A 12,328-nucleotide genomic window follows, 5' to 3' on the forward strand; every position below is an offset into this window, starting at 1 on the left:
TTCTGGTCACTTGGTAGAGACATGAACCAAATGAGTCAAATAACCAAATAAACCAAATAATTCCTGACTTCCTGGAACATCCAATGATACGTATGTTTTTTTGTTTTTGTTTTTTAAACTGCTTTCCCAAACAGAAATTCCTTCTTTATCTTCAATGGGTGGCCATTTGTGATCAAACATTATATTTGGTCTTTTCTGGTGGTTTGCATATTTTTCTTAATTCCTGGCTCTAATCTGCCTCCGTCTCGCTCCTAGTCACAGAATCTTCTGCATTATCAAGTAAATCTATCCTATTGAAAATAGATGGTCTACACAATATTTAAAGGCAGATACCAGAACTCTAGGATCCATTTTTTCAAGTTATTTACTTACTAAGACATTCTCCTTTTTAATATTATTATCAAATTATTATCTTTTGATATTACCATCCTCTTTTTTATATTATTATCAAAGGGGTTTAAATTCAACATGTGATATACTTTTTTTTTTTTTTGGGTCCGGTCGTGGGGCCTGAACTCTGGGCCTGGGCACTGTTCCTCAGCTCTTCAGCTCAAGGCTAGCGCTCTACCACTTGAGCCACAGCGCCACTTCTGGCTTTTTTCTTTTTGCTTATGTGGTGCTGGGGAATCGAACCCAGGGCCTCAAGCATGCAAGGCAAGCGCTCTACCACTGAGCCACCTTCCCAGCCCCATACTTTTTATTTTTGTCAGTTGTGACACTTGAACTCTGGGCTCTTCAGCTCAAGGCTAGCACTCTACCAGTTGAGCCACAGCATCATTTCCGGCTTTTTCTGTTTATGTGATGCTGAGGAATCGGACCCAGGGCCTTATGCATATGAGGCAAGCCCTCTATCACTGAGCCACCTTTCCAGCCCTGTGATATATCTTTTTAAAGAATCATTCTCATGCCTATAATCCTAGCTACTCAGGAGGTTGTGATCTGAGGATTTCAGTTTAAAGCCAGCTCTAGCAGGAAATTCCACGAGACTCTTCAATTAACCACCAGAAAACTGGAAGAGGTGCTGTGGCTTAAGTGGTAGAGCACTACCTTGAGCAAAAAGAAAAAAAAAAGAGCTTAGGTACAGTGCTCAGGCCCTGAGTTCAAGCCCTATGACAAACAAACATACCAAAAAAAAAAAAGAGATTCATTCATGCCTTACTCAGGAGGCAGAGATAGAAGGATCCTGGTTCAAGGTTAGCTCAAGCAAAAAGTGGGACTGTAATCTCAATTAGTTCAAACCTCAGTACTGCTGAGAAAGACAGAGAGACAGAGACAGAGACAGACAGACAGAGACAGAGAGAGAGAATGAGCATGGGATATAATCTTTGAAGTATTTTGCCTATGAGCCAGGCTTTAGTAGGATTTTTCATGTATCTCATGTAAGTGTCACTATAAACCCTGTGCAGTACACATCATCTTCATTTACTGATATAGAAAACAAAGATGTAAAAGGTAGAGTGACGTGTCATGGCCCCCACATCTCTCATATATGGCAGAACAACTCATGGGTTTGGCTGGTGTGTTCTTAGCTCTCTCTTGTTTGTCAGCCTCTCACTTCAGGGGCAGACAGTGGTCTGAAGCTCAGGAACACTTGTCACCTTCCTTGGTCTGGATGTGATTCTTCCTTCCACTCACATCACATGGATACACATGAGCTTCTGGCCACTAGATGTCTGATCAACCTCCTGTGAATCTCCATTATCAAGCATGCTCTCATTTTCTGCTGTGTCCCCCAGCGCCATGCTCGGCTCCCACCTTTCCTTCAAAGACCTGTCCTCATTTGTGCCCCTTCCTTCAGGAAACCTTTTCTGCCTAATTTCTTATTGCTCCCATTGAACCTGATCTCCTTTCCTTTCTCCATAGAATTTGTTTTTCTTTCTCACTCTCTCTCACACATACACATACATTTCTCTCTTCTTTTTCCTTCCTTTCTTTCTCCCTCTCTTTTTGAGAATCTCACTGTGTAGCCCAGGTTGGCCTCAAACTTGAGACCTTCCTCCTTTAATTCCCCACCCCATCCACTCAAGGCTGGTGTTATAGGCCTGTGCCACAATACCTGGCTCTCTGAATAGATTCTACCTATACTTTCTAAGCAAAGATTTGTGTCCTTGTTTTCCTTCTTCAGTCAAGACACATGTCTTGTTCCTCCTCTTTTTTTTTTGGTCCTTTAGAGTTTTGTATGGAAAGGTATTCAGTAAATTATCAAATGAGCAAATTGATATCATTGATGTCATTATCCAATGAGAAAATCTGGTCACTAGAAAATTCACATTTTGTCTCTAAATGCAATGCTTTACCTATCCCTGTTAAATCTCTTTGAGCAAACCCTTCCAAACTCTCCAAGATTGAAGGCTTGTTCCTTGCTCTGCCTCGCCTCATGCTTCCTGCAGCCACCTGGGACTGCATGTGTCTCATTGGTATTTTCAGCAGTCCAGTGAGGTTGGCACAGCCTGCCAGGAGGAAGGAGCCTTCCCCAGCACCTCACAGTTCTGAGCAGATGCTGGAATCTGTTCCCATTGAGATCTTGCTCTAGCTGTTTCTGTCCTTGTTTTACCCATCTTTTGCCCCTGCAACCAGAAGAGTCACCCCCAAACAGGCAATCATTTGGCCAGAGCTGGGGTGACTGACTTCTGTATATTGTCCTGTAAGGAGTAAGGGTAAGATTTTTGAGCTGGTTAAGAAGCAGCAGACAAGGATGGCTGAATGGGAAGACGAGATACAGGCAGTCAAGATAGAAGAAAATGAAGAGATTCTATTTCTTGTGTGTGGAACTTCGTCTCTTCCATTCCCTAAGGGACAATTCTCTTACTTCCTCTAAGTCTTTGTTCAAATTCTGCTTTCTCTGATGAGGCCTTCCTCCCTCCCTCACACTGTTGCATATTGCATTCCATTTGCCTTTTAATGTATCTTGTGAATGTTCTCGTTCCCAAAGCCTGGTTGCGCATCCATCCTCCCGGTTTCAGCCATCAACTTCCCCAGAGACCGTGGCTGGATGGCACCCCAAGCCTCCCTTCTCATTTCCCAAGCCCCATTCTGCCAGGAGCAATAGCAAACAAGAGAGCAAGTGTGGAAAAAAAAACCAACCCACAGATAAATGACTTTTAGACGAAATCAAATGTTTATGTGGATTTTCATGTCCTTTACCCCACAGTCCTGCCAAGAGAAGGAGGAAAGTTAGTTATTTCCCAACAGACACAGGTGGGAGGAACTCAGAAAGACTAGAAAGAGACCAAACACGGACTGAGGCTAAGGTGGCCTCAGGGCAGAGACAGCCGGGACCTTAGAGCATAGAACAGCCTGTATCCCCCCCACCAACCTCCACAGGGGGCTGATCCTGAGAGACCCCCAGAGCCCCGGGCCCGCCCCTCTCCCCGATTCCCATCGTCGCAGGCTCCTGAGAAGAATGTAGGTCAGGAAAAGAAGAGACCTTTCACACCTCAGACAAGCTAAGTTTGTTTTCTCCTCTTCTGTCCAGCCCGCAGCAGGAGGGAGGGGGAAATGGGATGGGCCTTGTCCAACTTTCTCCCACTACAATGCCCCAGAGGAGGTGAAGTGGAGAGAGTAAAGGATCTATTTATTTTGGCTCAGGAGGGACAATGTAAGCAGATGGTCTTTGATGGGATTAGCGGCGTAATCTCTAAGACCCTGGTAAATTGGAAAATGATCCATTATATTCCACCAACCTTTGCGAGCTTCAGCTCCTGGGGAGGGAGGGGCAGGGCCCGGGGGCACCTTGTTAGAAAGGGCTCCCCTCTGGGAGTAGCTGAATCCCCCCACATAGAGAATTTGGGAAGAGGTTCGTTAGCTGTGCAACACAAGCCCCTCTCCTCTTGTCTCCTCTTGAGAGAGCACAGAAATAAGAATTCTCCCAGGCAGGGCCTCATTTTCCTCTTTTCCCTTCCCCCCTCCTCTGGATATGCCCCTGTTTCTTCACTACCTTCCGTCTCCCTGCAGTTAGCCTTTCCCATTCCTGGATGCTGAGCATCTTGCCCAGGAAAGCCAGAAAAAATTCTTAGAAGCCAAATTCTGTCCCCTTCAATGCAGTGTCTATCCACTGGTTACTGCCTGACCCAGACAACCTCCTTCCTCCACCCTCCACACACTTCCAGGACATGGGGCGGAGGGGGGGGGGAGAGCCTGGAGGGAGAGGTAGGAGGTAAATTGCTACTGGGACAAGGAATTGAGGTGATGGAAGAAATGTGGAAGAGCACACTAGGCCCTTGAGGAATCGCTATACTCCCACTGTATCCCAGCTCAGCTCTCTTCCCTATTCCCTGCTCCCCAGAGCGCAAGCCTTCCACCTGCAGGTTGTGAGCTGCTGAGCTGAGGTTCCAGGGAGAGCCATCAGTCAAAGAAATGGTGTGATTGGGATATGGTGATGCAAGTCGGCTCCTTCAAGTTATATGCAGCACGTTCCATAGAGCATGTGGCCATTTTTAACTTGGAGGTGCAGAAATTTCATTGGGGTCTGGTAACAACTAACTGAGGAGGGCACTGGAAAGCTCGTAAGAAAGGCTCAGTGATTTGCCCAAGGTGGATTTAGTTCAGATCGGAAATTTAGCAAATAACAGAGTTAGGTCTGAAACATAACTTCCACAGCTTCTTTCCCTTTTCGAATCTGCCATATTCCTCATGTCTATTGCATCCTGATGAGCATGCGAACATACACAGACACAACTACACACAGATACGCACATCTTTCCTTGTTTTCTCTCTCCCACTCTCTTCTATAAGTGCTTTATGTCCACTTCTTGTGTTCCCATCTACATTAGTAGGACAGTCTTCTTTTATCTCGTGCAACTTTCCACTCAGCACTGTTCTATTTAAACCTATTTAGCTTGACAAATACAAGCCTAAATGTTTTCTTCACTTTGCAGTTTGTTTACTCATCTTAGCTTTGGAATAATTTCCCAAACTTTATTGTTACAGCCATTCTTGAGCAGGCATCTGATGGACACTGTATTAAATTTAAATATCCCAAATTAAATCTAATTTGGGGGTATTTAAAACCAAAGCTCAATCAAAATGTGTTTTTTTTTCCATTCAGCTTCTCAAAATTCTCTGAAAATAAATCCACATATAAGCACAGTGAGGCAGGGACAGACCGGAAGGCAGAACAAAGTATTCAATTCCAAGTAGAAATTTCAACACTTTGAAGATTGGGGTGACTCAATGGTGCAAAGCCCTTGGAATCAATTCTTAGCATTGAGCAAAAAGAAAGAAAGAAAGAAAAAAAGAGGGAAGGAAGTCAGTCACACTGATATTTTTATTGGATTCACTTTAACTATAAAAGACAAGCACCAGGAGGACTCTGATTCACACAGTATTTTATTTTGGGCTATTTTAATGCTTTGAAGGATGTTTTATTTCCATAGCATTTTAAATGCAGCACTATGTTATACATGTATTTATTTATTGGCTAGATAATCTGAAGCTAAGATAGGATTCAAAAACTGATCCTACCAGGAAGACAAGAATAGAAAGGCAGCAAGCCACTGCCCACACAGCCCCCACCCCAAACAGGAAAATCCATACACATGGCATTCATGAGGGTCTTTGAAGGGCCAAGTGAGCAGGTACAGGGGGTTAATTTACTGAGTTTTTAACCATCATCCAGGAAAGTAGCTTTCTTCCATTACCTATTCAGAACGAGGTCCAGAGAGTTTAGATAACAGGCAGAGAATCTGGGATTGCCGCCTCAGAGTGCTCTTTCCAACACCTGCACACGCCCCAAGCTGTCTTGTCTTTTGTGCTGCTTTTCTGGCAAAAGCATTGGTTTTTCACCTCTGCATAGGAGCCCTCTGGCTCTAGGTTCTCCCAGGTTTCTCCTTTCTGCTCCCCCAGTGGCTTTCTTTCAGGTTGGTCCACACCTAGACACAAACTAGTAGTGGGTTGTACTGATGAGATCCAAAATGTTGACTGATTCACTAACTAGAGGTTGGTCTTTTCTGAACTGACTTGAGTGCCATGTATTCGTTCTTAGCTCTGGTTATTTTTCTACTTGTTGGACTTTGGGGACTTCAGATTGGGGGGGGGCTCTAAATCCTCCTTTTAAGAAGACCCACAGAGCGAGCCCCAGCAAACCTTTTACTCACCAGTGTTCGGAAGAGAAGGGGTTATGGAGGTTGGGGGCAGATATTTGTTTAGGTTTTAGGAGCGTAAAATGAGACCTGGTTTGATTTCCCGGCTTATTAAGATGGACAGGGCCGGCCTCTTGCTTAGACGCGATCGCAGAAGCAGCTCCGTGCCAGGATTTGGAGATCAGCTTAGGGGGTCCTCCTTTCTCCAAGGCCATTTTCTCTGCGCCCCATAATGTGGCCGTTTCCCCTTCCCCCACAGTCCCTCCACCCGCCTTTGCTTGACTCAGAAAGCCACCAGCCAGGTCTGTGGTCCTCACATCCTTAAACCTGGGGATCCAAGCCCCATTGAGAATGGAGTATCTGGGACAGAATTGGGCAGCTTGGGGAAAGATCCCAAGCGCTCTCAGCTGCTACCGGGGTGGGGGGAGATGTCTGGAGCCTCAGGCCAAACCCGCACGGGAGCGGGGCTTTCTCCACACCCTCTGCATCTCTTTTCTATTTCTACCCATTTTTCCTCTCCGGCCTGGCCTCTCTTACTCTTAGTTCCTTCTTTCTTTTCTTACAGGTTCCCCCCCCCAAAAAAAAACACACCCTCCTGCGCACCCATCTTTTCCTTCTCCCGGCTGGCCAGGCTTTCCTCTCGCCCAGCTTACCCAGGTTATTAATGATTCAGTCTTGGCCCTGCACCACCACGCTGGCACGGGCCACGTGGAGCTTGTGCGCCGAGCGGTGCGGTTCCCTGCCCGCCCGGCTAGGCTCCCTCGTGCGCGCGCGGTGGTGGAGTTCGGGGCGCCGTCTGCAGAGTCCCCCGTGCTCTCGATTCCTCGCGGCGGATCCGGTTCTGCTCTGCACAGCGACCCCGGCCTAGCGTCCGAGAATTCGAACCTAAGAGCTGGCGGCGGGGCGGGCTGAAGCCCCATCCTCGACCCCCCCACCCCCATACCCCGTAGGTTTGGCAGCGGAAATGAGGGCTAAAGGTGGCCCTCGGTGTCGTCCAGCCTTTGGGTGACCCGCTCCTACACCATCCGGCCAGGACTCTTCGTCCGAGCCGGGTCCGGGGAGCTCGGAAGGCCCCGAATGCTCGCTGGGAATCGGCTGCCCTAGCCCGCGCCCCGCTGGGGGCTCCTGATCCCCCAGTCCCGGGTCCTTTCCCCTCGGGGCCTCCGAGCGCCCTTTCCCATTTGTCTCCTTGCGTCCTCCACCCCCATCGTCTAGTTTAAAACCCTTCATGTCTTTGGTATGTTTCTTTTTTTTTTTAACCTTCCTTTACTATTATGGCTTTCAACGTTTTCTTTCTTTCCAAGTGGATTTTGTTATTCTTTCCCATTTGTTTCCGATCTTCTTTTTCTGTCCACTTCGCACCCCGCTCTTTTGCTTTCATTTCTTCTCCAGGTACCCGCCGAGAACCCGTGGGGCGCTAGCGGAGGGCGTTGTCCTTGATGATGGGGTGGCCTGAAAATGCGAGGTCGAGGGCTCCCCCACTCCCCTCGCCCTTCCACCCCGCGGGCCCACACTCCAACTGCCCAGCCTGTCTGCGCCCCGACCTCTGCCGAGCCCGGACTTTGTAGAAAGCGGGAGCCCAGCCCAGCCGATACTGCCAGCTTGAGCTCCCGGGACTGAGCAAGGACGCCTACGAGCAAGCGGGGCGAAGGGCCTGCCGCGTGCCGTGGGCTGGCTCTGCCTTGGTCCTGGGGCTGGCCGAGATACACACAGGGTCTCAGGATCTGCGGACCAGAACCCCCTTCCCTCCCCACCCGTTACCCCAGATCTCACAGCCAGCTCAAGAGAGTTTGTAACACACTGCACCAACCAACACACTGAAGAAGTCCAAAACTACACACCCAGAATGTAGTGGCCATATACACCAACCAGCTGAACTCTGCAGATAGCCATGGTAGAGACACACAGCCACCTAGCCAGATTTCAGCTCTGACAACACCCCATAGTGCCTCTGCAAAGAACTCAGCAATGAGAAGGGAACCCTGCCTTTTTGTTCTCCCAGACACTGTAGTAGCTTAGCACCCATATATACCCACCCAAACTCAGTTACCCCATCCAGGACTGAGATTGTAGGGGCTCCAACACTGGCTGCTCCTTTAGGCTCAGGGATGCAGCCAAAATCCAAGAGCCTAAGCCCACAAAGAAAAAAAAAAGGAATATCAGATCTAGAGAAGTCTAAAGGAGCAGAGTGTACCAAGAAATGGCAGGGAGTTAGTTACAAGCAAGAAGCAGGCAGAGATGTGGGCCAGTGTGGATTCGTACATGTGTGTCACAAGAAGTGCTGTTGTTTGGCCAGCCGCCCATGCAGAGACTTCTTTATGTAAAAACAAGCAGGGGAAATGTATGTGGTTTGCAAATAAGGTACCAATGTACACCAAGATGCATATAAAAAATTCTCCTTCCGACTTGTGGATATTGTAATGAAGTTGGCAAGCTAGCCTTTGCCTCTATGTCAAGGGTCTGGTTCCCATTCAGGACAAAGGGAGTTCTGTGGTGAGACCCTAAGAGAACCATATACACCTGATATATAATCAAGCCACCAAATTAAGGAAGAGATCTTGCCTGCTTTAGGGAAGGATCCTGGAGGAGGAGGTTGTTTGAGCTGTATTTCCACAAAGCCTAGAAGGTACCCTCTGTAGAATGTGGTGACCAGATATGCCTGGCTAATGACAAGGCCTGTCTGGAGGCAGTTAGTGGTGCACAAAGACCATGTTTTGGTTAAACAAAAAAAAAAATCCATGATCTGTTAAGAGGTACAAATGTACCTGCTCCACACACTGAGGCATTCTGACAACCAAGCCAGGTAAGAAACAGCAATGCACAGTCAAAAGTGTCCAACTGAATTGCCAGGGAGATAGATCTAGTTGGAAGGATGAGCTGAGATATTTATGCTTACATATGGAGCCTTGTAGGTTTGGAGCTTAATTGTTGCTCAGGAGAGCTACACAATTCAGAGTGTTTAGATCAAAGAAGTGCTGGCTAGTCCTCATCCTAGAATATCAGGCTTCAGGTAGACATTCAAGACTATCCATTGTCTAAATGACCCCCTATTATTACACAGGGAGAGAACTGTGCCTGGTGAATTGGTCTAATTTCTGGGCTGAGTCTTGGGAGAAATAGACAGGAGTGAAGACCATATCCCATATCTCTAATGTGGCTTAGAGAGACAAAAGCTTGGCACCCTAAGATTGTGTCAGTCTGTGTCTGCCCTCTCCTTCATTGGCTATCTGGTGTCTCTCAGTCCCTTTCTCTTACTTTAACAGATTACTTGTCTTCTTTCAGCTTCTCCAAGTCTCAAATTCTCCCTGCTCAGTTTGTTTACCTCAGCTCTTTCACAACCTGGTACAACTTAGCCACAAAGCCTGAGAACCAGCTGGACTCAGGAGCAAATAAAAATGTCCCAGATACAGAGATCATTGGCAATAAAACCTATCCATTTTTACTGGTTCCCATATATGCAAGACAGCAAATTTTCATTTTTTAAATAAAAACACTAAGGTTTTGTTTCCTTTTGATTGTTTGGTTTCTGCCTCTTTGGATATTTGTCTCTATCTTCATTCTTGTCTAAATGACAAGTGACATTTCTTCCTCATTCTAATATTCAGGGCTTTTGGACCCTGAGTATGATCCTCCCTCTCCCCAGTCTAGAGTTTACTTTAGGTGGGCAAGGATTTCTTTGAAGCAGAGATGGCTGGCTAGCCACCTTATACACAGGACTTAGAGACATTTGAAACAAACAACACAGAGGCTTGTACCTCTAAAGACATAAAAACAAAAAAAAAGGACTTTGGGATCAAACAGAAATACTCTTTTCAAACAGTTGGGAGGGGAAGCCCTCTTCTGAGCTGGGTGGACAGGAGTGCAAATGAGGCTCCTCCAGAGTCCTATCACCATTCTGTGGTCACTAAGGTCCAGCAGAATTCCAGTTAGTGTGAGGCAGAGAATGACGAATCCAATTCAGGAGAGTAAGTCCTAGGAATGATAGAGAGGAAAACCAATAAAAGCTATAAAGGTCCCAGCTTTTCAACTGGATCTGGTATAATGTCCAAGTAAGATGAGGTAGGAAAAGGGTGGCCATGGTGTGAGTCCTTAGAGACTGAGGCACCCCAGAAATGACTGGAGGGTCACCTTGTAGAGCTAAAGACAGCACCAAACTCAGAGGGAAGCTGTCAGCTCATTTCTGGTGGGAAAGTCAACCCCCAGTCCCTTTGATTTGTGCTCAGATGTTAGTTGGAACTAATGAACACACCAAAAGTCACTGCTTGGGGTCTCCTGACTATTTACTAGGTGGTGGGAGGAAAAGGGTTTGATAACATTAGATGAAGTCTGGATTAAGATTCAGCCTGAGCCTCCAGATCCTCAGTGGGTGGGGAGGTCCCCATGCTGGCCCCCAAGTCCAGGGAACGTAGACAGCCCAGCCTCTGCCTCCAGATAAACAGTTCCTTGTTCCCTTCTCAGATCTAAATTCTTTGTGCTTCCTTGTGTGTGAATCTGGGACTCTATCTCAGGCTCCACCGCACCCTGGGAGCCAAACCAAAACCTCAACCCTGTCTTTCTACATCTCTATCTTTGCTTCACAGCTTTTCTGGCTTCATCTGTCTCTGTTTTCAGGTCTCTGTCTCTTCATAACACCCCCTCCCTCTTTGTTAATTCAAAGGCTTCTCACTGAGCCCCTCCCCACTTTCCCAGAATAACATTGAGTAAAATGAGATAAAACCCTGCCACCATCCGCCCATAGGTTTGTGTGTGTGTGTGTGTGTGTGTGTGTGTGTGTGTGTTCCCTATCCTACTCCCTTCAGCCCCCTCCTTCAGGGCTACAACCCCCTCTTATAATGTCAGATAATTGCTGGTGTGCAGCTCCTGAGGAGCCAGAGCTGATACCAGGAAAGGAGAAAGGGGGAGAGAAATAAATAATAATCTGCCTCCATTCAGCGTATATAGGTTACCTGATTTACATATATGCTAATAATGCTATAATTACCCTGCTGTTCTGGCCTATGATCAAGTTCTATAAATACATAGGATAGCAGAGATACTTCTAGCAACACCACCCCCCAGATTAGCAAGCATATGTATGTATACGTGTGCATTTATGTGTACTCAAGTCTGTGAGCTTCTCTTTGTTAGCAGGAGCTCAGCTCTTTGGATGTTCAGCTGGCCCTCCTGTGTTTGAGGCAATTCCAAGGGAGGCAAAATGAGAAACCATTCTACTTACATTTCATTCTTGTATTGTGGAAGTTATGGCTATTTTTAAGAGAATCAATGATTCCCCCAAATTATTGAGTCACTTATTATCACCTCAATGCTTCTACCTTCCACAGTTGCATCCATAGTTTGGAAAACAGAGGAAGGGAAGCTCCCACATCCTTGGCCTATTGAGTTGTTTCAGAAGATGCTGTCAAGAGAGAGGAGGAGGAGGAACATTTGCCCTTGCCCAAATCTGCCTGACTCTCCTAGCACACCCCCAATTCCCTCAGGAACCAGGGGTGAGATTCACAGGGGGTGTGCAGATTTTTGGGTGATGGTAGCAGAAATGGGGAGGAGGCTTGGAGGAACATAAAAGATGCAATCCACAGCTGTCTGCTTTTAATTATAATTATCCCTTTTCGCTTCCTTTCTGGCTAATGAGGGGGGGATTTAAATTCCCCCCCTTTTCTCCTCCTCCCTCCTTTCCCTGGAATTGAGGGGTGGGGTGAGTTCAGGGTCCTCCTCCCCTTCCTCTTCTATCCCCTGGTTACTGGGAGAAAGGCAGACTCCAGAGGGTGGTGACAGTATGAAGAGATTTGTAGGAACAAAAGAAGGACAGGTTTGGATTGCTGGACACGTCCCAGAGTTGGAGAGACCCCCCCCATTCCACTGGCACCCCCTCCCTTCAGCCCCCCAGCTCCCTAGACAAGGAACTCAATGTCTTCCAGCCGGTGAGAAAGGAGCTAACAGGAGCCCCGGTCTAGAGGGAAGGGGGAGGGAAGGGGTGGGTAGTTGGGGGGGGAACTGCAAAATTAGTCTCAAAGGATCTTTATTTCTGAGCTAGTGAAGCAGATGTAATCAAGGGGAGAGAAAATAATCATAATGGAAGGAATGGGGGAGGGGAAGCTGGGCTGGAATGGGGGGAATGGGCCAGGAACAAGGCTGGGAATTAGGGGGTAGAGAACTTTGAGTGGGGGAGTCTAGTGCCTTGTCCTATGGGGAAAGAAGGACCAGGTCTGTAGATTTAGCCCTCAGCCCTCAGAATCTCTCATTCGGATCTT

This window comes from Dipodomys ordii, unplaced genomic scaffold, assembly GCF_000151885.1.
Source record: "Dipodomys ordii isolate 6190 unplaced genomic scaffold, Dord_2.0 Scaffold131, whole genome shotgun sequence".
NCBI lineage: Eukaryota > Metazoa > Chordata > Mammalia > Rodentia > Heteromyidae > Dipodomys > Dipodomys ordii.